This window comes from Caretta caretta, chromosome 2 (genome assembly GCF_965140235.1).
Source record: "Caretta caretta isolate rCarCar2 chromosome 2, rCarCar1.hap1, whole genome shotgun sequence".
NCBI lineage: Eukaryota > Metazoa > Chordata > Testudines > Cheloniidae > Caretta > Caretta caretta.
Genome location: NC_134207.1, coordinates 174,528,422 through 174,555,140, shown reverse-complemented (window position 1 = coordinate 174,555,140; position 26,719 = coordinate 174,528,422). Strand labels below are relative to the sequence as shown.

Here is a 26,719-nt window from a genome sequence, read left to right as displayed (position 1 = left end):
GATGAGCAACAACTGTAAGCTCCTTGGGGCAGGAACTGTCTTTTTGTTCTGTGTCTGTGCAGCACAAAGGGGTCCTAGTGCATGACTGGGGCTCCTAGTGCATCCTGCAATACAAATAATAATATAAAGGGAGAGATGGACAAAATCAAATAAGCACATTTATTATACACACATAAACAGGTCAGATTTTGAAAAGCACACAGTGTTGGCCTGGATCTCCTCCCAGTTTAATCAATGGGACCATTGACTTCCACGGAAGTGGAGTTAAGGCAAGTGCTTGTGAAAGTCCATCTAACATTCTGAAAGCCCAAAACATTTATGTTTTGTAATAATAAATAAATATCAACTCCCACAACTGTCTCTGCACTATTAAAAAGTGGCTGATTGCTTGTAGGTCCTGTGGTAGAAATGCGTTTGGATAAGAGACTTGAAAAGCAGGTGGTCAGTGGCCTTACATTTCAGTTAGGGGAAGGATTAGTGTAGAATAAAGGGCAAACATATCTATGGCGGGAGCAGAGAAGTAGGTGATGCAAACTGGTAGCATTCAGAGGATGGACGATGTGGGGAGACCAGGCTATAAGTGACACACTTCACATCACTTTTGTTGCTGAACTCTCACTGACCCATCTGAATTAGACCTTGATATTCAGAGTGAAATTAAATGCCCCCCAAAAAGTTATGTGACAACACTCCAGATTATTATTTTTCTTAAATGTTAGAGTCAATTTAATACAGGTAAACAGTGCCAGCCCTGGAGGCTGAAATCCTCTATATGTAGTAGAGATGACAAGGAAGGCATGTGGAGTCTACAAAACTGTACAGGAGTGACAAGGGACATCAAGAGCAAGACTCACTATCCACTAAGTTCATTTTGCACCATTTATACAGTGCAAAGTGAAACTAAACTTCTGCTGGGACCAAGCAGCCAGCCATAGAACAGCTGCAACCAGCTCCCTGCAGCCACCACTATTCACTACGTCCAAGCAAGAAGTGGGACCTGAAACAATCAAAGACTTGGTATGTAACATAGGTATTTAAGCACAAACCTAACTTTAGCGCAAGTAGTCCCTTGAATGCAATGGTACTACTTACAGGTTTTAATCTAGGCACATGCTTAAGTAGCTTGCTGAATTGGAGTCTTATTCCATGGTGCTGGATAATATTAAAGTAGTGGGTGAGCTACATGAATCTACACCTTCTTACACCCTCCCCTTAGCTACTTTTTTGGCTTATCCTTCCCTCTTCCAGACCCTTAATAGGCAAGTTACACTTACACACTTTCTCTTACATCCCTCTACCAATGGGTAATTTACATCACCTTACCATGATTTCTGAAGCTACCATAATGTTCATGTTTGGCCTGATTCTCATTTATGCTGAGGATGTTTTACACCACTCTGGCAATGTAACAGAGCCTAAAAAAGTGGAAGTAAATTATATTTGTACCCATTTCACATGTTCATTAAATGACTAGAGCAGTGTAAAGTGGCCTTAGTATAAATGAGAATCAGGCCCAATGTAAGCACTATGTGGGTCAGAACTACTGGCATGAAGGCCATTCCTTGCCTACTGATAAACTGGAGACTGGGAAAAGATAGGAAACTGAAATATGTTCAGGATGAGCTGCTGGCAGGTGATACAGGTGCAGAAAATTAGACACCAAAGATAAGAGGCAACATGTTTATTCCAGTCCTGTCTCTGGCAGCAGGTGTCACTATAAGGCAGCTGTAGGAGAACTCTGGGAGTACTGAGATACGGGGGCAAGCATAAAAACAAAGGATGAGGACAACTGAAAAATGAGGAGGGAAAAAAGTATTATGGATAGTCGGGCAACAGCATCAAGAATGGTGACATGGAAATTCTCAACAGCTGGTAACTGGGCACAGTTCTCACTTTAAGTGATATTTTGTTTGCAAACAAGATCAGCGGAGAGCAGCTTGCTAGTATACATCTGAGAAATAAATACTTAAGTATGGAAAATCTCGCATTGTTTTGTTCACAAATTAGAAGCAGCTATAAATAGCATATATTATATCTGAGGGGTTTTCCATTCACATGCAGTTTTCACTCCTTTACTGGTGTTCTGTGCATTTAAACCATAACTACAATATTTAGTGAAAATAAAAAGCTATCTACTGCCCAAATAAAGCACCTTTCAGGTGGAATTGTTCATTGACTTGAATGGGAAGCGTTAGGACAATGTGCTTCTGAAAAAGCCATCCTAAAGCTTTTCTAACAGTGGTTCTTTTGAACCTAAAACTGCACATTTTAAAGTTCCAATCAAAGTTTATAAAATTGTTTTAGTAAGAAACATATGATGGTGGGGTGGGATCATTGAAAAAGTCACATCTTTTTTTTCAAAGTTCTCTTTGGGCTTCTGAAATCCTGAACTCTGCAAAAAAATAAGTAAAAGCCCTGCCTTGATAAAACTGACCATCTATCCAATATAATCAAATAATTAAATGGGAAATTTATATTAACCTAGCACTGAGTCACTTAATTTAACTCACAAAGGCTCCTAAATTACAGTGCCTATAAAGGACAAGTAATCACAGAGTTAGGATTAGGTGGATTATTTCCAAAAATCTGAACAGATTCCCATTTTCCCTCCCCCCAAAGGCTCCCTCATTGTTTCTGTAATTTAGGGGTGCTACCTTGTGGCTTTGCCCTGCCCAGAATACTAAATTTTAGTACCAGTAGCCAAAATTTGTTGGTCTGGTCTTTTTTTCCTAATGATACCTGGGATAAGCCACTCTCTACTTCAGACCACACATCATCTTGGAACTAGTCTGTCAAGCATATAATTAAAATGTGAGTGTAGCAAAATTTATTGAGACTCTTGAGAGTGCCGTTTGAAGACACGAAATAAAACTCTTGCAGTGATCATTGAAACCACCAGAGCAAAAGAACCATCCCAGTAGACTCAGCATAAACAGGGTCTAAAATGTTGTATGAAGTTATAAGTAGAACAATGGAACAGAAAAAGGGAGCCAAGTATACTTGTTATACAAGTAGAGGGCAGGACACAGGATGAGGCCCTTTTAGTATCTGTAAAAGCTTTTCTTAATGTATTCAAATAGACTTCAACTTAAACTCAAATGTGAGGACAAAAAGGGATCTTAACTACCACATTATCTAGTCTAGGAATAAAGATGACAGAATATCCCACACAGAGCATAACAGAGTAGGGTCATGAATTTATTTAGGCATCAATTCAGCAGAGCATGTGAATAGCCCCCCACCGAGCTCCAGGGGACCACAAGTGCCTAACTTCAAGCCTGTACTTAAAGTAGGTATCTTTTTGAATCAGGGACTTATTACCTAATCTGCTCCTATTTAAACCATTTCCCCCTTTTTCGTTCCTTTATTGGATACTAAGAGCAAGGTGAACACAGCTGAAAAACAAGTCATTGGCCTGAGGAATGGTTTTCTAACCAAACTGCAAATATGTAACTCTGAAAATGAATTTTGTCATCTAATACATAAAAGAGAATCTAATACATCTAATAAGATGAAACAGGAGAGGAGAAAACATCATCGGTGAAAATTATTTTAAAATGTTAAATAGATCAACAAGTGCACAAGGGATAGTTTCCTTAAATTTTGAATTAACATAATTGACAAAAGAAGAAACATGGACCTGGGAGACCATCAGTATTGGGGGTGCATCTAAAATATAATGGACATGTGAACTAGCTAGTCTTAAACTTCTGAGATCCTAGCATCTCTACAAGCTTTTTAGTTCAAAAAGTGAAGGCATTTTATCTGGCAGTAACACCATTATATTCAAACAGGCTGATGCCAGTTCACTTCTGCTTGCCCGAATATGGAAATTAAGTATTTACAAAACCCTTGTTCACTTTGATATCTAAGCACTGGGCACAGGTGTAAAATACAGTGGGAGAATGTCCAGAAGACAGTAAGTTTAGTTCTCTACATGTAGTCCAGACACCTGATTTGAGTGTATTCAGGTCTCCATCCTGCTATGCGTTCAGGCATGGGTTGTTATTAAGGGCTACCCTTTTGGGTTGTCTGCTCCTCCAGTTCCCTGGAGAATCCTTGAAGGGTTTCTTACAGCATGGGTTGAAGATGGCAAGAATTGATTCTTTCCCTGGTCTAATTTGAGAGGGGAGATTGACCTGCTGTCAAGAAGGCTCTGCCCTCTGCTGCTTCAAGTCTTAAACATTAGCTTTCAGTTATCATAGTCACAAGGTCCGTGTTATAAACAGACTGCCAAAAAAGTGGAAGACAACTCATTTTTAAACAGGTGCTGCAAAAGCAATCTCCAGGCTTCCACACGAAAGTGCGAATAATTACTGGAATGGAAAAGTGCTGCATCACCAGTCCAGAGATTGCTAGAACATTGCTTCCTTGATTTACTGACGCTGATGGAAACAGGAACGCTCAAACGTAGTATGTTAGAAGCAGCTTGCAATTGGTCTTGCTTTAGTGGTTATAGGTGTGGAATAGGAGTCAGCACTGCTGTTGCTAGAGACTAATATTATACATTCTTGTTTAGTTCAAGAGATAAAACTAACGTTTACAAAGTAGGGTCACATGCCAGAGCTTAAAAAGAGACCGACACCGATCACAATCTTGAAAGTACTGTGCACCTGCAACTCTTATAGAAGCAAATGGAAGTTGCAGGTGGCCAGAATCTCTCAGTATTTGGCTATAATTCCTGCTAGGTGACCCATTAAAGTAGAATCAAGAGTGCTTGTAATCTTCCCATGGATGCCAGTGTGAACTCCCCTTTCAGCTTTAATTGAAGTGAACATTTATTTAGCCACAGTCTTTTTCAAGGGCACTGATTTTATGTTGCTTCCTATGAAGTATTCTTGGAGCTCATGTTTTCCTTGGGGGAAGATATGAGAACTTACACAGCACACAGCTGTTAAACTGAGGTATTCTATGAGACACACAGACACTACAGAGCATACAAAACTGCTCATTGACATGGCTGTGACCCATGAACCACTCAGTACGAATTGGAAAGGGAGTTACGTGAATATCTTTCTTCTGGTACGTACACTCCAGTTCATAAAAGAATGTCATGTGAAGTCCAAAAAGCCAAGGTCACACTGGTCATTAATATCATTGTGAAATGTATGAACAGATTCCATGTGTAAGGAATTCTGGATATATACTAAGAATATGTTTTAAAATCTGGTTCAAGGCATAGTTGACAAACGGGTTTCCTGTCAGACCAAAGATGTTTATTCACCTGTCTCTCCGATTATCACAATGGATAGTCATTTACATATGAAGGGGCTCAAGGACTGCAGTGCACATATTGTTAACAGACAAGGGAAAAAGAGGAGAGTGCTTGGATGGCTAACAGACTGATGGTGTCAAGGACCTGACAGTAGGTTAAGCACCAGCAAGTCTCTCACTGGAGGCTGGGGAGTAACAAGGTGACTCAGTCCTGGGTACTCTGAGAACTGCCACAATGCAATAGCAACACCTCAAAAGAAGCACATATGGTTTATTGCAGCAATGAACTTGCATAAATCTGTATACAAAATTATCTTCGGTAAAAAAATTTTTAATTTTCTTTCATATCTAGGTCACATCTGCTTTCCCTCTCTGAGTTCAGCACTAAAAACTTTTGTCAGCCAATAGGTCTATAGCACCATTCCATTTCCCCTTCTGCAATGGCTTCACTGGAGCAAAAGCATGTACTACCTTGCAAGTAATGGTAGCCAGGTCTCTTCAGATGTGAGCCAGGATGTTTCTGCAGGGAGCAATGTTGCATGTTGTTTCTCTTGATGCTGCTGGCTGGCATAGCTTTATATCTAGTCAAATCTTTGCCTGGATGAACAATGAGCCTCTGCTCTGGAAATGGGGAAAGTATTATGGATTTTCAGGATTTTCAGATTATTGATGTGGTGGACAGTCAGGAGACCATGGCTCTGTTCCTGGCTCTGCCACTCACCAGCTATGAGACCTTGGACAAGTCACTTCATCTTTCTATGCCTGTTTCCACTGTCATTATTTGTCTTGTCTATTTAGACTGTAAGGCATAGAGCGGCTAGCACAATAGGGCTCCAATCCAAGTTGGGAACTTCAGGCACGACTGCAGTACAAATAACATACAAAACACATTCCAAAAATACACACCTTGCAACCGTAACTACAACAGTGATCACCAGCTGGTCAATCGCAATCAACTGGTCGATCCTAGAGGATCTCCCAGTCGATCGCAATCTCCGACGGCGCAGTGGGACTGCCACTAAGACAGGCTTCCTGCCTGCCCCATGCCACTCCCGGAAGCGGCCAGGGCAGCTCTGCAGCCCTGGGGGCAGATGTCTCCCTCCGTGCGCTGCTCCTGCCTGCAAGCACTGCCCCCGCAGCTCCCGTTATCTGGGAGAGCTGCGGGGGTGGTGCTTGCAGAGAGGGTCAGTGCGCAGAGCCACATGCCCCCTGGGAGCGGTGTGGACCTGGGGTAGGTAGGGAGCCTGCCTTGGCCTCGCTGCACGCGCCACCGACCGGGAGCTGCCGGAGGTAAGTACTGCCTGGCAGGAGGCTGCACCCCAACCCCCATCCCTGAGCCCCCTCCTGGAGTCAGCACCCCATAACCCCTCCTGCACCCCAACTCCCAGCCCTGAGCCCCCTCCTGAAGCCAGTACCCCATATCCCCTTCTGTACTCTGAACACCCTCCGGCACCCCAAGCCCCAACCCTGACACCCCTCCCAGAGCCAGCACCCTGTAACCCTTGCCCCAGCCTGGTGAAAGCGAGTGAGGGTGGTGGAGAGCGAGCAACGGAAAGGGGGTGGGGGGGATGGAGTGAGTGGGGTAGGGCTTTGGAGAAGGGGCAGGGCCTCAGGAAAGGGGCGCAGTAGATCCTGTGTTGCCCTTAGATTCAAAAAGTGATCTTGGCTGTAAACAGGTTGGAGACCACTGATCTACAACATGTAATATCCAATTAGTTCTAATAAAGCAGGGGGTCCTCAAGATAGGGACTATCTCTTTGTTATATAATTGTACAGTACCTAGCAAAACAAGGCCCAATAGCAAACGCCTGACCTCTACTTTGCTCCACTCCAACCCCTTTACACAGTGCGAAAGGGCTGGAGCTGCATAACCATGTCTACCTGCTTACTGATGGGGCAGGTTTATGTGATCTGAGATTAAACTGTTACCTGGAGAGTTCTAGGTTGTTATGCTGGCCCCGTTAGCATTAACAGTAAAACGCCTATGGACTTCAGTATGATCAGAACTTCATTCCTAATGCTTGAAGATGAGCATGTGTGTAAATGCATACTCATGAATTTGGATCTTTATGACTTCAACATCTTAAATATTTTGGATATTCATGGATTAGAACCAATCAGGCTCCATACACAGGATGTCAGGCAGCTAGAATACCCTTAATTATGAGACCGTCGAGGACAGGAATGAACACAGGCTAATCTAGGGAGTAATGGTCCTACTCAGTTGAGAAAAAGAATGATTAAACAGCCAAAAGGGTAAATATGCCAGGATACTACATCTATGCTTAATGCAAAGTGGCCTAAAAACGCTGAAGCCACAGAAAGGAAAAAGGGCCCAGTGACACTAATTAAGGCAGAATATAACAAATGGTGGAGCACAATCAGTCCAGAAATAAAGACCCATCAAATGCTAGTTCTGATTTATTTATTGTTTCCCTTCCTTTCTTCTTCCTCATATACTGTATACATTCCACTCTCTTTCTTATCCTTCGATAAAACTGGCATATTTGTCAATACTAGTGAATCTATTATATCTGTCTATCAAAATTATGGTTTATTCTGTTTATTTGTTTTAATGTTGTTTCAATTCTAGTTCCCTGATATATTCTTTTCTACTGAAAAAAAAATTAAAATAAATGGCTTTAAAAATCAAATCCTGCAGCTGCTATTCAGGTAAAACTAGGATTGTGTAAAGTTTCACCTTAGACATTATATTAATCACTGATTATAAAACTTTGTTAAACAGGAAACTATTTCAATTACAAACTGGATTTTTACTCTATTTAAGTTCAAAAAGTGCATACAAAAGTGTCTGATGTGTTTAAAGGTGATTTACCATAGATTTAACAACAGGCTACTGTATATCTAAACAGGGAGACACTAGTTGGACTATCCCCTTGATAGAGAGGGCTCAGGGAAAATTTTATTTTGAAAACTAGTTCAGTGGTAAAATCGGAGACCACTTTCCAACAAATGTTCTACTTTATTTTAAAGTAATGATTTAAAGGGCTTATTTTGGGAAGTGGGGGAATGTAATTATGATGTAGCAAAAAGATAACAGGATGTGTATAATGAAAAAAATATTGAATTAGTTCCTAAAATATTCAATATATTCAGAACACTTCTGTTCCACTTCTGTTTTCCTTATTTATTTTCTTCTAACAACATTAAGAGGATTGCACCATTGGCTAGTTTTGCAATTATTTTTTTATTCTTCCCTGTTTTGTGGTTGCAAAGACTTTTTTTAAGCTGTCTATATGCGTACACACACCTCCTGAAGGCAATACTGAACTTTGTTGTCAAAATGCCAGGGTTGCAAAAGTATGGCTTTTAGGCAAAATGCAGATGTTTGAGTTCTAAAACATGGATTGTGACAACATTGTTGCTTCACTGCTTGTGATGCCACATCTTGACCTGAGCTTAAATCTCCACCTTCACAATAAAATGAGAGCTATCAGGTTGTATTCCATTTTTTATGCAAACCAGCTACAGCAAGTTGCCAATACATCCCACAGTTAGCAGAAGTTGGAGCTTTTCTGTCCTTAAGTGAATCTAGATATGCAATTTATCTATCTTTTTAAATGTTCTACAACAAAACAGCAACCATCCTAAGCTCTGGGCATCCTTAACAATCTCTTAAACAAAACAAAAAAAAAAATCCAATACAGACTCTTAGAACAAATAGATTCCCTCAATTATTCCCCACACACAATTCAGAAATTTAGAGCAAATACACCAAAAAATTAAAACTCTCAATAAATAAATCCCCACCAGAGTCCCTCTCCCACGACCCCAAGCTTCATCCATCTTCTCAAAGGTCAGGGAAAAAAGATGGACCTTACACCATATTCTGGAAGTAAAATTCAAGCCATTATGCTGGGGGAGGGGGGCTGGGGGGTAGTAAATTCTGATGGTGCCGGGTCCTAACAGAGTATACCCTGGCAGCAACCCCCTCTCTTTTACACCAAAGGCAATCCAGCTCAGGTGACCACAGTTGTGGTAGTTTTTCAGAGGAGGGGTAGGTCTCTTATGATCTGAACCACAGCTTACTAAAGTCAATGGGAGTCTTTCTATTGAAGTCAACAGGCATTGGATCAGGCATTTAGATGGAAAGATCCCAGTCCATTTAGCTGACATGCTGGATATCCTGTGCATGAGTTTGCATGGCTGTTGTTTTTTTTTGGAGGGGGGGGTATATAAAATCTTAAAAATGAGAACACTTACTTAAATTTAAATTCCCCATCTGCTTAACAATGGATCAGCACCCCAACAATACCTCCAGAGACCACTCTAGCAAACAGTGGCATTACTATATACAATAACAATACAATTTACAACACCACATATACATCCTGGAAATAGAAAGGAAGAGCTTAAATAAAATACAAGAACATATATACTGAACAACATATCTGACTGAATGAATTGTCCTATTAAAAAATGGTTCCGTAGAGTATGGAATGAGAAAACCCAGACCTCAGAACACCTGATGAACTTTCAATCAGGACACTGTAAGCCAGTGGTTCCCAAACTTGTTTCGCCGCTTGTGCAAGGAAAGCCCCCGGCGGGCCAGGCCGGTTTGTTTACCTGCCGTGTCCGCAGGTTCGGCTGATCGCAGCTCCCAGTGGCCGCAGTTCGCTGCTCTAGGCCAATGGGAGCTGCTGGAAGTGGCGCGGGCCGAGGGACATACTGGCCGCCGCTTTCAGCAGCTCCCATTGGCCTGGAGTAGTGAACCACTACTGTCTGGGGGAGGATATCAAAGATATAAAAAATTCATTATGTTTGTGAATATCTGGAGATCAAAATTTCTCCATTGTAAAATATCACAGGTGCTTTGAAAGTGAAAAAGCATTTATTAAATTTGTATTTTTGAAGATGTCAGCTAATTCACTGGAACCAACCAGCACACATTCAGCAGCCTCTCTACCCAGCAACTAATCCATCCAGCACATATCTCCCTCCTCCACGTATGACCCAATATAAACCCAATCTGGAAACTCCCCTCAAGCGGATAGTGAGATCTGGGGGCACAACAAGATTCTGTGGCAGGATTTTGGGGCCAAGAATGGAAAATGTTTGAGACTCACTGCACACTAACGTGAGCACTTCTGAGATGCCACAAAACTGAAAGCAGCATTTTTACACTCTAATACTCTAATACTGCTTGTCGCCTTCAAGAGACATGAGATTCATGTGCAAAACACTACTAATGGTGAAGATAATTTACCATTGAAGATGGTTGGAACTACAGAAAACTGAAATTTTGACAAAAAAATGTAAACAATTTTTGTGGATTCGTTTTAACATTTTAAATCGAACAGTAAAGAAATTCTCATCTCAAAATTAAAAAAAGACTCCAGAGAAGGTGTTATCTTAACTTGGAAAATAATGAAACTTTTATTACTCCAGTTTTACGTTTGAAACATCCATGCCATAAAGAGACACCTGAGAATGCACAGTAGGGTCTGATTTTACAGTGAAAGGTGGGGGAACTCATTTCTAGACCTGCACTGCTCATTTAGGGCTTGACTGTGCAATGTGCTACACGCCACCTGCTTCCACTGCAGGCAGCCACAGTTAGGCCTTGATAGAGTAAACAACTTACACACATGTTTAAGTTCCATTGAAATTAGTGGGGCTACACATGTGCTTGAAATTAAGCATGTGGTTAGGTCTTTGCTGACTAGGGATTAATTCATGTGCCTAAAGCTAAGCATTGCTTTGGTGACCTGGGGCTATAAATCAGTGGGCTTTGAGAGAAGTCAGAATGTAACAGGAGTGCTCACAACATGTTGCAGGTCTAACTCCCTCCACTTCGTTTTATTCCTACATGTTTAGTAGCTTGTTTATACAGCATCTCACTTTCCGTAACACAGAATAGCAGACAAACTGACCTGGCATTCTCCTGCAACAGCCACAGATCCAACTAGCAAGTCAAGACGTTAGGTCAATGTAGCCCATTTTGATAACCTTCCAGGCATGCTGCAAAGCTCATCCTTTTCTCTTGGTCTTTTGAGATAAGGCAGGCTGAGATCTGGAGACATTTAGGTTTCTTTCTTTCATCATATTTGCTAATAGAATCTTATTTATTTCTCAAGATGGGCTGAATAAACTTTTATGGTATTGTACAACTATACAGTGTATTTTAAATATCAATTTAAGTAAATAAAAATGAGGAGAAAGCAACCTGAATTTGGCCCTACAAATGTGATAACATCCCTAGATAAACTGAGGCACAATGTTTGGTGACTTCCCCAAAATTTCCACAGCACGAGAGTGGCACAATCAGGAATACAACCCAGGATACCCCCACCCCTCTCTACCCCCTCCCATCCCACATATACCTTTTCCTCTCCACCTGACACACTCAAGCACAAGCTTCTTGTCATCATGACAATAATCAAAAGTAACCGTTATATTCTGGCTAATTCTTAGGGGGGACGTATTAAAGTATTTTATTGAATGTGTGCTTCCCCACTTCTACCCTCTTGGAGGGAGGGAAGGAACATGCAGGCACTCACGAGACATGAAGACAACCTGCACTGTGGGCCCTCCTCTATCAAACATCTGCTTGTCTAGGGTGGGGCTCCAAATTAACCCCGCTGCGCTCCAAATGATACAGACTCCAGAGGCAGTGGTGAGGACTGGGAGAGCAATAGTTGAAACTACTACATGGCCCCTGATTTCCTGCTCTCTTCCACTGAGGCAGACGGGGCCACCCCAGATTCTCTATTCCATGCAAGAAGGATTTAGCTTACAGGGTTAGTGCAACTTCTCAATAAATAGCCTCTGTGCTACTTCCTGCACATCAGCGATTTGTGACTCCTTTACACACACTGGTGAGTAGTTACTCCCAAGAGTAGTCCTACTGACTCCAGTGGAGCCACTCAAGTGTACAACTGCTCACCAGAGTGCATAAGGCGGTTGCTATCTGGACCTTTGAGCATTCCCTCTACGGTGACAATCTTGCTTTTATGAGAGTTGTGCCATGGCTTCTGGGCCCGGGTTAGCTCATTTACAATCACTCTTGCCAAAGTACTCTCAGCAATGAAAGGGAAATACATACATATATTTCAATCCCTATCCTATTAATAAAATCTGAATCATAAGACATTATATAATCATTATTCTAAACCGAAAGTAACATTAATATAAGCATAAAAACTGAGGAAGTCTGAGTACACAATTTTACCTTTTTTTTTTTTTTTTTTTTAAAAGGATGACCATTAAACTCCACTTTCCACTGCCATTTGTGAGTTATGTGGTAATCCCAAGCACATGAAAATAAATTGTTTACTCTACTTCGTCCTCCTCCTCTATGTTCTCTGTATTTATGGTGGTTGTAACTATGCTACTCATAAACAGTGATGGCAAACACAGTGCAAATGCAGCAAAGTCAGCATTAACTAATAAAAGAAAATCTCATCAGGGAAGGGCAAAGTTATCAGCAAACTTAAAAACCATTTGAAGTTAGCACACAAATCCAGTTCACAGTAGCTTTGGAATAAATTCAAAACAAATTCCCCTCACTGAGCGCTGACCTTAGAAAGAAGGGGTGCCGTGGGAGGAGAGAAATATGTGAACAAGTAGAGCCAATATGTATACATTCTCCTTATTAGCATAGTTATTGGGCAATGCTATTTCCTCTGCTTTTAAATATACAGCTTTAATTTATTATTTCCTGTGCTTTTTAAATATACAGCCTCAACCAGGGCTTCCAAGTCATTATATTTAATGCAAACATCTGAGGGAAAGGAAATTTTTTTTTTAATATATATAAAAAATGAGCAATTTTAGAATGAAGATAGACCAAGCAGAATTCCAACTAAGACCTTTTTTCAGAAGCAATGGAATAATCCAAACAAATTTATCACTGATCAATGATTCCTTCTGCTCATGTCCTTCTACGAACCTATTCTGATTGATTACTGTCTATCTGGGACCATATCCTTTCTTTCTGATATTACTTTCTCTGGCATGATGTATCTGTAAAATCTCCTGGAACCTCAAGAGACCTCCTTGATACTACATATTAAATATATCTATATGCTAGATGTACTTTAATACCTTACAACAAAAGACACAAAGAATTTTTAAACATTGCAGACCAAAGCTGGTTTGTATCTTTTGGGAGCAGAGAAACAATATCCATTGTCACTACCATCTCTCTTCAACCGTAAATGCAGTTTCAGAAATACTTTGATTCATATTTTAGGTAAACAGAGTTTTATGTTAACTTTAGTAATATTCCAACTAACATGATATGCTAATATATTTGAAAAATGGTATTAATATGCAGAAAAATACATATTTCTGGTACAGTTACATAATAAAAAAATGGATTCAGAGAGGTAGGCATCAGAAGAAACAACGAGGAGTCCTTGCGGCACCTTAGAGACTAACACATTTATTTGGGCATTAGCTTTCGTGGGCTAAAACCCACTTCATCAGAAAATATAGCCTCTTAAAGGAATGCCCTGGACTGCCAATTTAGAGAGACACCTGGAGGGTGAGAGTGCATATCCCACATGATCTCTATTTACCCCTGTCTACACAGCTATTTTTAGCCATGTAGCATTCCTCTGCATCCCTGCTGCAGGAGCCTTTCCCCTTCTCAGGAAAAAAGACTCTGGCAACAGCGAAAGGGTTTGGCAAGGAAAGGCAAAGGGGAAAGGCTCAGCTTTTTCACACTGCGAGACCCTTTCCTCGCCACAATGAAAGACTCAGGCAGCAGGGAGCTGCTAAAGCCTTTTCCTACTGCTTCCCCTCTGCCAGAGCCATTCACTGATGTGTCGCCACACACCGTAGCGTGGATGCAGACTACTTTTCACTGTGGTGTGCAGCTACACATACCCAACGCGCCACCACCAGTGTAGTGTAGACATAGCCTTCGTTTGATCCCACAAATGACTCCATATTGTGAATTCCTGCACCCACGTGCCGCCCCACTGAAATCATTAATGTCAATTTAAGAGGAATTTCCAAATGTTGCATATTCTAAAAATCTAACAGTCAAAAATATTAAAAACTTTGTCATCAGACAGGCCATCCTTGTTGGGGGTAGAAAGAAAGAAAGCAATAAAAATATAATTTTCTAATTGCCATTTATCCTTTTCCAGTCCTATGTTACAACCAAAACAACCAGAGTTTTGCTATTGCGTATACTGTAATACTGACTTTATATTTACATTCCCCCATCCTTTCCCCCAGTTCAGCTTTGTGCTGCATTTATTTTATTTGTTTATGTTAGCACACTTCATGTGAACTAAGCCCATATCGCAAATTAAACTGAAGTCAATTTGGAGAGCAGTTCGTAAGGTTAATTAAGTGGTAATGATTTGGCATTTGTTTGGGTTAGTCTCTTACTTAATTTACTGATGTGACAGTATATAAATGTGACATGGTTTATAAAAGACACTTGAAAAGCAAAAGGGTTGGTCTTGGAACATTTAATATTACACACCAAGAAAATCAACAGGTATAATAAAAATTATTGTAAAGAGAAACTGTTAAGTTAAAAACCAGTCTTACAAACCAATTGTTTTTACTTATGTTACCGTAACACTTCAGAGCAGAATTATTAGATTCATTGACTGCAATGGGAACAGCAAGGTTTTCCCTTTTTCCTACAGCCCCTGTTGTGTACTATAGCTGGGTGAAAAATTTCCAACAGAAAATGCAGTTTCATCAACATGTTTCACAGGAACATGTCAATTTCAATTAAATTATAGATAGAATAAGTTAAAATTAATCATTTTGATTACACATTATGTTTCTACCTTATCAAAATGAAATGTTTCAATGGTTATGAATCTAAATTTGTTCAGAAGTTCCATTTCATGGGAAATGTTGATATTTCAGCTTTTTATTCTGAGGCAGAATGAAAACAAGTTTTGAAATATCAGAATTTCCAGTCAGCTAACCACCTCCAGTAACAGGTCATGCACCTTCTACCAAGAGGTGCTGTATTTCAGTTGAGATGATTGTATTTGGGACAACATTTTCATTGGGAGCTGTGGGTGCTCAGCATCTCTAAAAATCAAGGCATTTACCTAGCTACCTAAATATGTGGTTGGATGCCTAACTTCAGGTGCCCACATTTGAAAATTCTGAAGATAATTTTGGGAGCCTCTGAGATACAGACATTATACAGTAAAAAGAAAAGGGGTATTTGTGGCACCTTAGAGACTAACCAATTTATTTGAGCATAAGCTTTCGTGAGCTACAGCTCACGAAAGCTTATGCTCAAATAAACTGGTTAGTCTCTAAGGTGCCACAAGTACTCCTTTTCTTTTTGCGAATACAGACTAACACGGCTGCTACTCTGAAACCTGACATATACAGTGGAATTCATCCCTGTACAGAGGACTCAAGACGATGCCTGTGCACCACTTAAGTCACACATAAGCTCTATTTTGAGGCTTTAAGTGGAACTTACTACAGCGTGCACAAGATTTCTCAGCATGCACAAGAGTGCATTTCATTCTAACACCCCCCCCCCCCAACCACCCACTGTAAATTATATTATTGTGCTTTGAGCAGAGAAAGGGAAAAAAAGGTCTGATGAAAACCTAAACCCTACAGTATCTGGACTGTATATTAAAAAGATCTTGACAATGTTTTTTAGTAAACATCCTAATCCATGAAGACAGGACACATGGCGAAAGGGACACAATAAAAATGAAGTGTTTATCTAGCAATCCAGAATATCTGCATAAAAGATAATGAAGAGATGGTGAACTTTGACATTAATCAGCTATATCTAATAACAATGGATTATAGCTAAGGCAGAGGTAAAGGGAAAAAATTAGAGTCATTCTGGAAAGCATTTTAAAAATGGCTTTATAGATACACAATACAGAACACACAGACTTATACAGTACTTGAATTTCAAGATAGATGTGTATTAACAAGTGTGGCTGCTTGACCAACAAGCTTGTATCAAAAGATACAATAAATAAAGATTAATTACATTTATTGTTAGGAGAAAAGAGCAGGAACAAAAGAGGATTTGCCTTATGTATAGGGTGACCAGATAGCAACTGTGAAAAAACAGGACAGGTGGGGGATAATAGGCGCCAAAATAAGAAAAAGTCCCAACAAACGGGACTGTCCCTATAAAAACGGGACATCTGGTCACCTTACTTATGTAGAACAATAAAGTGACAAAGGAGCTATTTGATCAAACAATCTCCAATAGACTTATACAAAACTAAACATTTGCACACACTCAACCATAAGCAATAAAATAGCAAGAAAGAAAAATCAAGCTGCATCGAACCAAAACAGCAACTCTCAGCCTCACTGCTCCAACAGGACATGAGTAACAAAGGAAATCACATGCATCGCAAGTGAGACAGTTGCCAGTATAGGCTCTGCTCCAGTTTCTTTGTTTGCACAGCACCTGTCACAATAGGGTATCACTCTAGTTAGTCTCTAGAGGTTTCCACAGTAAGTATGTTAAATAATAAGATTTTGAGAGGAAGAATGGTCTTATGGCAGTGGACTGGAACTCAAGACATCAAAATTCAATTCTCAGCTCTGTTAGAACACCCTCTGTGACTTTCAGTAAGCTACTTGGTTGCTCCATGCCACCGTTTCCCCATTTGTAAAATGGGCATAATACTACTTCCTTTCTCTCACCTTTGGACTGTCTTGACTTTTTATTTTTAACTTTATATTTATTGTTTTAGATAAAATATAAACACTATAAAACAAAACATATATAAACTACATGGACAGGACGGAAATACCATATGAATAACAAAATTCAGTGTTGATTGTTTGTAAAACCTCGGGGAAAAAACAACCAAAACCAACAAACCAACCAAATAAACAAAATAAAAACACCTGAACCCACAGAGGTCATGCAGGGCATCAACTCTTGAAGTGACTAAATAGATAAATAAGTGAGAACATAACCTATGAGTATTGGGGTCTAATATCTACTAAACTGCAAAAGTTTCATGTGTGACCAGACGTCTTCATATTTTTTCCAAGCATTTCTATTAGACAGTCATTTTGTTCCATTAAGACAGTAGTAGAGAGTTCACTAAACCAGTCTGTGTATGAAAGAGGAATGCAGATTTCCATTTTCTCAAAATAACTCTTTTGGCCACTAAAATAGTTACTGCAATCCATTTCTTAATGCTAACTGGTAATACCAACTCATCCAGCACTAATAAAACACACAAGCCTAAGCTTTAAGGTGGCCGTTTCTTTAATTTGCCTGGTTTCAATGGCAGTCTTTTATAGCTCTTTTTCCAAGTGAGCCATTTGGGAGTTTATATCACATACATCTAAATTTTTGAGACTGAATCCGGACAGTCTGTGAGGAATTCTTTCAGTGCCACGGTATCCTGGCATAGGTTCTGTGGTGGTCTTGCAGTCTCCCTCTTCAGCTGCTTAAGTGATTCAGGCTTAGCTCTTTTGTTGCCTCTCATTTGTCCACTGGAATCCATATTCAACGGTTTGAAGTTTATCCAGGGGATTAATTTAAACTTTTATGACAGAAACATATTGCCAATTTGCTAGAAAAGTAATTATTAAAGATGAACTCATATGTGGGAAGTGAGGTGGTCTGTGACTAGGCAACCATCTTCTTCACGGGTACCATGTGACCCCCATCTTGTCCTTTTAGATTGTCAGCTATTAGAGGTAGGGACTGTCATTGTATGTTTGCACAGTGCCTAACATAATGGAGCCCTGATTTTGGTTGAGGCCTCTAGGCACTACTGTAATACAAATACTAAACATCATAAAATAACGATAACTTATCAGCAAGAAAGAAACTTGTTTCCCGTCCACTTTTTGTCATATTAAATCCATGCAGCCACAAAAGAACACCAGTGCGACTCACTCAAAGAATCAGATCCCTGAGGGTGCTGCAGGTGCTGGCGGTTCAGCCGGAGGCACTTATTACAAAAGTGATGGCCCTTGTGAGTGGTGTCGAAAGCATTGTGCTGCTGGAGATGACATATCTGAGATGAGATGCAAACCAAGGTCCAAACCATTTGTGGTCATTGAAGGTATCTTGATCTTTTCCAAAGGATGAGGTATTGTCTTTAGGGGCCAAAATCTGCTCTCAGCTATGTCTGTGTAAATCCAACACTCCATTAGCTTCAACTAAGTTAGCCTGGATTTACACTGGTGTAACAGAGAGCTGAACGTGACCCATCATCTCCTGGCCCAACTCTAATTTAGGTAATAACATCCTGTCAACCTGAATATCCTGTACAGTATCAAAGGGATACCAAAGACTTCTTCCCTAGTTACTGTAAATTGTTGTAAAGTATGGTTATGGCTGAAATAACCTCTACCTGCTCAAGGACCAAAATTATTACAATTCTACATTCTAATCCTACTGGCCAGGAGCCAGCAAAAGTGTAATATTGCTCATATAGCTCTCAGAAAACAACAAAACATTTAAAGGGGCTGCTGCACATGTTTCAGTTGTTTTCATCCCTCCCTACCCCACCTTCAGACAGCTACCAACTGCTGTTCCATTTACATATGTATCTATGAAAGGAAAGAGTACAGCTGCCACCTTTGCACTCTGGCTTTCCACATAGCTCTTCGCTACTCAGCGCATAAAGGTTCAATGGGAATTTTGCCTGCGTAAGGACCCCCCTTCCTATGCAACAGCAAGCACGATGGGAACTCCAGGAGGCATTCCACATCATCCTTACATATTGGCTAGATGGCACAATTGAGTTCTTAGGTATCTCCTACCTCTATGCCCCGTGTCCCATGAACTAACACAATCATAAAAATGCAGGGCAGGAACGGATCTCAAGAAGTCATCTAGTCCAGTGTCCTGCACTGAGGCAGGTCCAGGTATACCTAGACCACCCCAACAGGTGTTTGTCTAACCTGTTCTTAAACACTCCAATGGCAGGGATTTCACAACCTCTCATGGACCCCTATTCCAGTGCTTAACTACTCTGATAGTAGGAAAATTTTTCCTAATATCTAACCTAGCTCTCCCTTACTCCAGATTAAGACAATTATTTCTTCTCTACCTTCAGTGAATATGGAGAAAAATTGACCACTGCAGTATCTCACCAGATACATTCCATTCCCCCCAGTTTGACAGCGAACCACTGATAATTATTATATGGTCTTTCAACTAGTTTTGCACACACCTTATAGTCATTTCATCTAGGCCACATTTCCCTAGTTTACTTAAGAGAATGTCATCTGTCAAAAGCCTAACTAAAATCAAGATATATATCAAGTCTACAGCTTCCCCTCTATCCACTTGGCCAGTAACCCTGTCAAAGAAACAAATTAGTTTGGCAGGCCATGGTTTGGCATGATTTGTTCTTGAAAAATCCATGCTGGCTATTCCTTATAGCCCTATCATCATCTAGGTGCTTATAAACTGATTGTTTAATAATTGGTTCCCGTATCTTTTCATGTATCAAAATTAGGCTGACCGGTCTATAGTTCCCTGGGTCCAGTTTGTTCCCCTTTTTAAATACAGGTACTATGTTTGCCCCTTCTCCAGTCCGCTGGGATCTCATCTGTCCTCCATGAGTTCTCAGAGATAATCACTAACAATTCTGAGATTGCTTCAGCTAGTTCCTTAAATACCTGATGGTAAATTTGATCAGACCTTGCTGACTTGAATACATCTAACTTATCTAAATATTCTTTAACCTGTCCTTTTCCTAATTTGTCCTCCATTCCTTCCCCCTTGTTAATATTGATTGTGTTAATTATCTGGTCAAAATTAACCATTTTAGTGAAGACTGAAGCAAAACAGGTATTAAATACCTCGGCCTTTTTGATATCATCAGTTATTAGTTCTCTTTTACCACTAAGTAGAGGACTTAACACTTTTCTTCATCTTTCTCTTGCTCCTAGTGTATTTACAGAACCTTACTATCTTCTATGTCGCTTCCTAGGTACCTCATTTTGTGCCTTAGCCTTTCTGATTTTGTCCTTACATGCTTGTGCTATTTTTTTTGTACTCATCCTTAGCCATTTGTCCATATTTCCACTTTTTGTAGGTCTCCTTTTGTTTTTCAGCTCATTCAAGAGCTCCTGATGTGGCCATTTTGGCCTCTTACTGTTCTTCCTATCTTTCCTTTGCATCAAGACAGTTTGCTGTTAAGTCTTTAATACTGCCTCTTTGAGAAACTGTCAGCTCTCCTCAAATCCTTTTCAGGAGACTCCTTAGGTCTTCTTCCCATGAGAGCTTAACTACCAGTTCTCTGAGTTTGTTAAATTCTGCTTTTTTGAAGTCCATTCTCCTTATTTTGCTGCTCTCATTCCACTCCTTCCCTTTCCTTAGAATCACGACATCTATAGTTTCATAATCACTTTCACCCCAACTGTCTTTTATCCTCAGATTTGCAACCAATTGGTCTCTATCAGTCAGAATCAAGTTTAAAATGGATGTCCTTCCGGTTACTTCCTTATGAAAGAAAAGTTGTCCCAATACATTCAAAGAACTTATTGGACATTTTCTGTTTTGTTGTATTATTTTCCTGACAGATGTCTGGGTAGTTAAAGTCCTCCATTACTACCAGGTCTTGTGTTTTGGGTATTTCTGTTATTTGTTTTAGAAATGCTTCATCATAAGTGGCGCGTGCCTCCAGCATTTGGGGAGGCTGGGCAGAGCCCAAACAGTGGCCCCACCCACTGCTCCGCCCCAGCCTGGCCACCTCTCCCCCAGACCCAAACCCATGCTCTTCCGCTCTTCCCCAGGCCCCCCTCCCCATGGACCCCTTGCCCACTGCTCGTGCCTCTCCTACACCCCCTCCCCCAAGCCTCCCTGCCCACTGCCCCCTCCTTCCTTAAGGATGTGTGACAGGGTGAGGGGGCGGAGAGGAGCAAGTGGCGGGGCCCTGCCTAACAGCTGACCGGTGGGGACGGTGCTGGGGGCCTCAAGTTGTAGTGGCAGCGGCATTCCAAAGGCAGCAGGTCAGCCTGTTCGGGGAGGCTTAGCCTCTTCTGGCCTATGATAGCTGCCGCCCAAGTGCTTCATCCACCTCATCCTCTTGATTTGGTGGTCTATAGTAGACCTCTGCCATGACATTGTACCTGTTTCTTCCCCTTTTATCTTCACTCAGAGATTTTCAGCCAGTCGCTAGCTTCTGGATGTCAGAACAAATGTATATGTCAGGGGTGGCCAACCTGTGGCTCCGGAGCCACATGTGGCTCTTCAGAAGTTGATATGTGGCTCCTTGTATAGGCACCGACTCTGGGGCTGGAGCTACAGGTGCCAACTTTCCAATGTGCCGGGGGGCGCTCACTGCTCAACCCCTGCCCCCACTCCGCTAAGTGCCCTTGCCCCTCCCACCCCCAGAGCCTCCTGCACGCCACAAAACAGCTGATCAGGAGGTGTGGGGAAGGAGGAGGAGGTGGGGAGGTGGAGGGGGAGGAGGAGGAGGTGCTGATCAGTGGGGCTGCTAGTGGATGGGAGAGCTGATGGGGGGCTGCTGACATATTACTGTGGCTCTTTGGCAATGTACATTGATAAATTCTGGCTCCTTCTGAGGCTCAGGTTGACCACCCCTGGTATATATTCTTGATGTTCTATGCAACACCTACTTCCTTTTTTCCCTGCTTGTCCTCCTGAACAAGCTATACCTCTCTGTACCAATATTCCAGTCATGAGATTTATCCCACCAAGTCTCTGTGATGCCAATTAAGTCATAATTTAGCTTACACGCTAATACTTTCAGTTCTTTCTGTTTGTTCCCCATACGCCTTGGATTTGTGTATAGACATCTAAGATTTGAGCAGATTCTCTCACTGTTACTCCTGTTGTTACTCCCATAACCCTATTGTAATTGTCCATCTCCTCCATAAAATTTAGCCCTCTGTTAAGGTCACCTTGTTTTATACCTACCTGTTGACTATTGTCATCTGCTCCTTTTGGACCTGGTATAGAGCCTCTCTCACTGGGCAGACAAGTCAGTGTGCAAAGACGCTCTCCTCCTCTTGGTCAAATGGACCCCATCTCTTCCAGTGTGCAATAACAGGGCACAACTTTGTTAAAAAGAAATAATGATGTAGGAAATGAATGTTTTCAAGTGCTTCACTAAGGCTTTTAGACACTAAGGGATGTGCTTTATTGATTCATTTATGTATGACTGATGCACTGTGAGGTGACCGCATGCATTTAACTACTCCAGGCTTGTATGAATGGACAAAGAAACACACTGGAATCTCTTAATGTTATTCTGAAAATCCTCCAGTTCACCACCTCTTTTGTTTTGCTGCTAACTTACTTTGAATCCTCCACAGTATTTTCTCTCTACCTTTTTGTTCCCACTATCACTTTTCTCCCTTTCTCCTCTTTCTACCTATTCATCCCACCTCTTCCCTTTGATTCTTCCACAGCAGTAGCACTTTAGATCACTGTTTGCACAGAAGCACAGGCCTGGCTGGCTGTACTCCTCCTATGTGCTGTGCCAGCAGCCAGGCTGCTTTCTGCTTTCTAGCTTACTTCCTTTCTTTTTTTTTTTTTTTAAACCTAAGGAGATAAGAAGATAAATCACATTCTCTAGTTTAAGTAAAAGTTCAAAGCAGCCTAGTTGCTTGCAAAGTGCTGAGGAGTGCAGTGGCGAGGCTAGGGGACAAACATGGCATTTCCTTTTGAAGTTCAGACGTCTGAGAAGAGCTGGCAGCCAAACCTCAAAGGAAATTGCTACGGCTCTCCTCCACTTGCCAGCCAGGCCTCAGTACATTTTGACTTTCACTTAGCAACTTAAATCTGCAACACTTAAGAAAAGGCTCACTTTACCCTTAGGTAAAGGCAAACCTTCAAATATGCCCAGCTAGCTCCAGAGTGCTTCTGAGAAGATGGATGGAAGCCGGGTGGAGGAAACAGATGCTAAAGGCTGCCTTTGCAACTAACGGTTATTGGTGCATTTTAAAGCAATGAAAAGATCACAAAAGGTTTTCTATTGTGGTTTTCCTCTCACCCATTTTATTTGTGTAATAGGTGTCTTGAAAGCAATTATGCAAATAAGAAGATCAAATCCTGCTTCTTTTGTGTTAACAGGTCCTTGGGGACTATGGTCCTCCAGGGCTCTAGAGCTGCAAAAGAGAAATCCTCAACATCAGCCAAGCACAGGAATGGAGCCAGGACTGTAGCCACCAGCATCAGTCAACTCCTCAGTATCAACCAGGCTTGGCCCAAGAAGAGTTGGTGTTAAGGGCTGATGTCATAAACACTTGCTCCACTGCGATTTAAACAACTACAATCTGCCCCACCCCACACCACACATGCAAACACATGCACATACACACAAAGGCCCAATCAGTCAATCAGAACTCAGCTTTGCCAACAAATGTCAAAAGCTATATTATGATGTGTGACAAAGTTCCTCCTCTACCTTAGTGGGTCTTGTGCTTATTGGCGGATTTGCTTGCCTTGGAACTTCACAGCAGCCCTCACCTTGGCCATTTTCATGAACCCACAGTCCAGGACAACTCCTCTTGTGTCTGACCAGGAGTTGGGAGGTTTGGGGGGAACCCGGGCCTGCCCTCTACTCCGGATTCCAGCCCAGGGCCCTGTGGAATGCAGCTGTCTAGAGTGCCTCCTGGAACAGCTGTGCAACAGCTACAACTCCCTGGGCTACTTCCCCATGGCCTCCTCCCAGCACCTTCTTTATCCTCACCATAGGACCTTCCTCCTGGTGTCTGATGATGCTTGTACACCTCAGTCCTCCAACAGTCCGCGTTCTCACTCTCAGCTCCTTGTGCCTCTTGCTCCCAGCTCCTCACACGCACACCACAAACTGAAGTGAGCTCCTTTTTAAAACCCAGGTGCCCTGATTAGCCTACCTTAATTGATTCTAGCAGCTTCTTGATTGGCTGCAGGTGTTCTAATCAGCTTGTCTTAATTGTCTCCAGAAGGTTCCTGATTGTTCTATACCCTTCCCTGTTACCTTACCTAGGGAAAAGGGACCTACTTAGCCTGGGGCTAATGTGTGCGAACAAAGACCGTGAAAAAGGCGGCCCGGGTCATCACTGAAAAATACTACACCCGGCTAGGGAATGATTTCCACACGAACAAACGGGTGTGTGAAGAGATTGCCATCATCCCTAGCAAGAAACTGCGCAACAAGATAGCTGGGTATGTCACCCATCTGATGAAGCGTATTCAGAGGGGGCCTGTCAGAGGTATCTCCATCAAACTGAAGGAAGAGGAGAGAGAGAGGAGGGATAACTATGTCCCTGAGGTCTCTGACCTTGACCAGGAGATCACTGAAGTTGACCCAGATACTAAGGAAATGCTGAAGCTGCTGGACTTTGGCAGTCTGTCCAACCCGTAGGTCACGCAGCCTACTGTGGGAATGAACTTCAAAACACCAAGAGGAGCTACCTGAATCCATTGCTGTTCTGTCACTTTTCCAATAAACATGGGAACCCCCCCCCCCCCAAAAAAATTACTCTCCTATAGCCATCTGGCCTGACCCTGTCACAGATGCTAGAGTTCTAGTAGCCAACATATTAAACTTCAGATTTGACAAGGAGGACACTGAATTTTTTAAAAGGGCACATTCATTTTGTAATATATAATATGTGGAACTAAGGAAAGGGGATCAGGTTTCAGGAGAGACCTGGACTGGAGAGGGACTAAAAGCTCAGAAATGCAAAGTTGGGGCAGGTGGCTGGGAATGAAACAGCAGAACCTGACTGAGTAATGCTGGCCTCTGCTCACATTTTATAAAGCTGTTTTTTACAACTTTGCTTGCTTGCTTCCCACATCACTTATTGATAATCAAACACTAGGAAGAATATTTTCATAAACAGCGCTCTGGCCAAAGTTCAGTGTTGAGCATTAATCACGTGGTCAGTGCTGCACAGAACATAGCAGAGGTAAGAGCCTACATTTTCAGAACTGACTAGTGATAGTAGAGGCCAAATTTGACACACCAGACGGGCCTTCTTTTCAGCAAGCACTGAGCACCAACTCTTCTGCCCCAAGGAACATATGGCTGAACTATCAATAGACAGGTTTCAGAGTATCAGCCGTGTTAGTCTGTCTTTGCAAAAAGAAAAGGAGTACTTGTGGCACCTTAGAGACTAACCAATTTATTTGAGCATGAGCTTTCGTGAGCTACAGCTCACTTCATCGGATGCATACCGTGGAAACTGCAGTAGACATTTGGATTTGTGCTGGAAATGGCCCAACTTAATGATCACTTTAGATAAGCTATTACCAGCAGGAGAGTGAGTTTGTGTGTGTATGGGGGTGAGGGGGTGAGAAAACCTGGATTTGTGCTGGAAATGGCCCACCTTGATTATCATGCACATTGTAGGGAGAGTGGTCACTTTGGATAAGCTATTACCAGCAGGAGAGTGAGTTTGTGTGTGGGGGTTTTGGAGGGGGGTGAGGGAGTGAGAAAACCTGGATTTGTGCTGGAAATGACCCACCTTGATTATCATACACATTGTGAAGAGAGTGGTCACTTTGGATGGGCTATTACCAGCAGGAGAGTGAGTTTGTGTGGGGGGGGGGGGCGGAGGGTGAGAAAACCTGGATTTGTGCTGGAAATGGCCCAACTTGATGATCACTTTAGATAAGCTATTACCAGCAGGACAGTGGGGTGGGGGGGGGGTATTGTTTCATGGTCTCTGTGTGTATATAATGTCTACTGCAGTTTCCACGATATGCATCCGATGAAGTGAGCTGTAGCTCACGAAAGCTCATGCTCAAATAAATTGGTTAGTCTCTAAGGTGCCACAAGTACTCCTTTTCGTTTTTCCCAATAGACAGTAATTCAGACATGCAAAATGCCATAAGACCAGAAGGTGAAGCCAATCCATAACAGTGCAGCAGGTTTTTTGCTTCCTTTTTGTGAATAAAATGACGATGGATTAACAGAGATAGGCTTCATGGATGATGTGTTTTGAGGAAGGATCAAAGGGAAGAGGGAGTGAAGATTTGGCACCCCAAGATGGAGAAGTAATTCGAGGGACTAGGGGTAGATAATTTTAAGCTGTTCTTCAAAACTGAAGCACATGATACTACACAACCAAACTTCTGTCCTGGCCCAGTATGAATAGAGTGATTCATATAGTAATGGCTACTAAGTAACAAACCTGGAAAATATTTCTGAGATTTACAGTCAAACCCTCCCATAACCCCTTTCTGCTTTGCTTTACTCATCTCCACCCCAAGAATTCCAAACCCAGAAGAGAAACAGGGATATAGTTGACATTCCAGCTGCAGAGCAGGTATAGTGGTTTAACGGTGTTCACTAATGGAAAAAAGCAACCTGAAAACTTCCAACATGCCATGCACATTGTTACATCCAAAACCAGCAGCAGCATTTGAAGTGTCTCCTTACCTATTGTGACAAGTCAGCAGTTTATACCGTGAACACGTTTTTCTTTCAGTCAAACAAACTACATGACACCTAAAAAAGACTTATGCTGGATCAAATGATGTAAGACAACTAAGAGAGAGCCAGATAAACAAGGCAAAACATTGACTAACAGTTCAGCTGCTACTGTTCACTAATGATTACAATGATTA

General features: G+C 41.7%; 1 protein-coding gene and 1 pseudogene across 5 annotated transcripts in view; one reads left to right on the top strand and one right to left on the bottom strand.

Moving 5' to 3' along the window:
* The window catches only part of TPK1 (thiamin pyrophosphokinase 1), a 480,210-nt gene that overhangs the window by 317,421 nt on the left and 136,070 nt on the right, over positions 1 to 26,719 (bottom strand). The gene's annotated exons all lie outside the window — the stretch shown is intronic.
* Positions 24,162 to 24,563, top strand: LOC125633053 (small ribosomal subunit protein eS17-like; annotated as a pseudogene).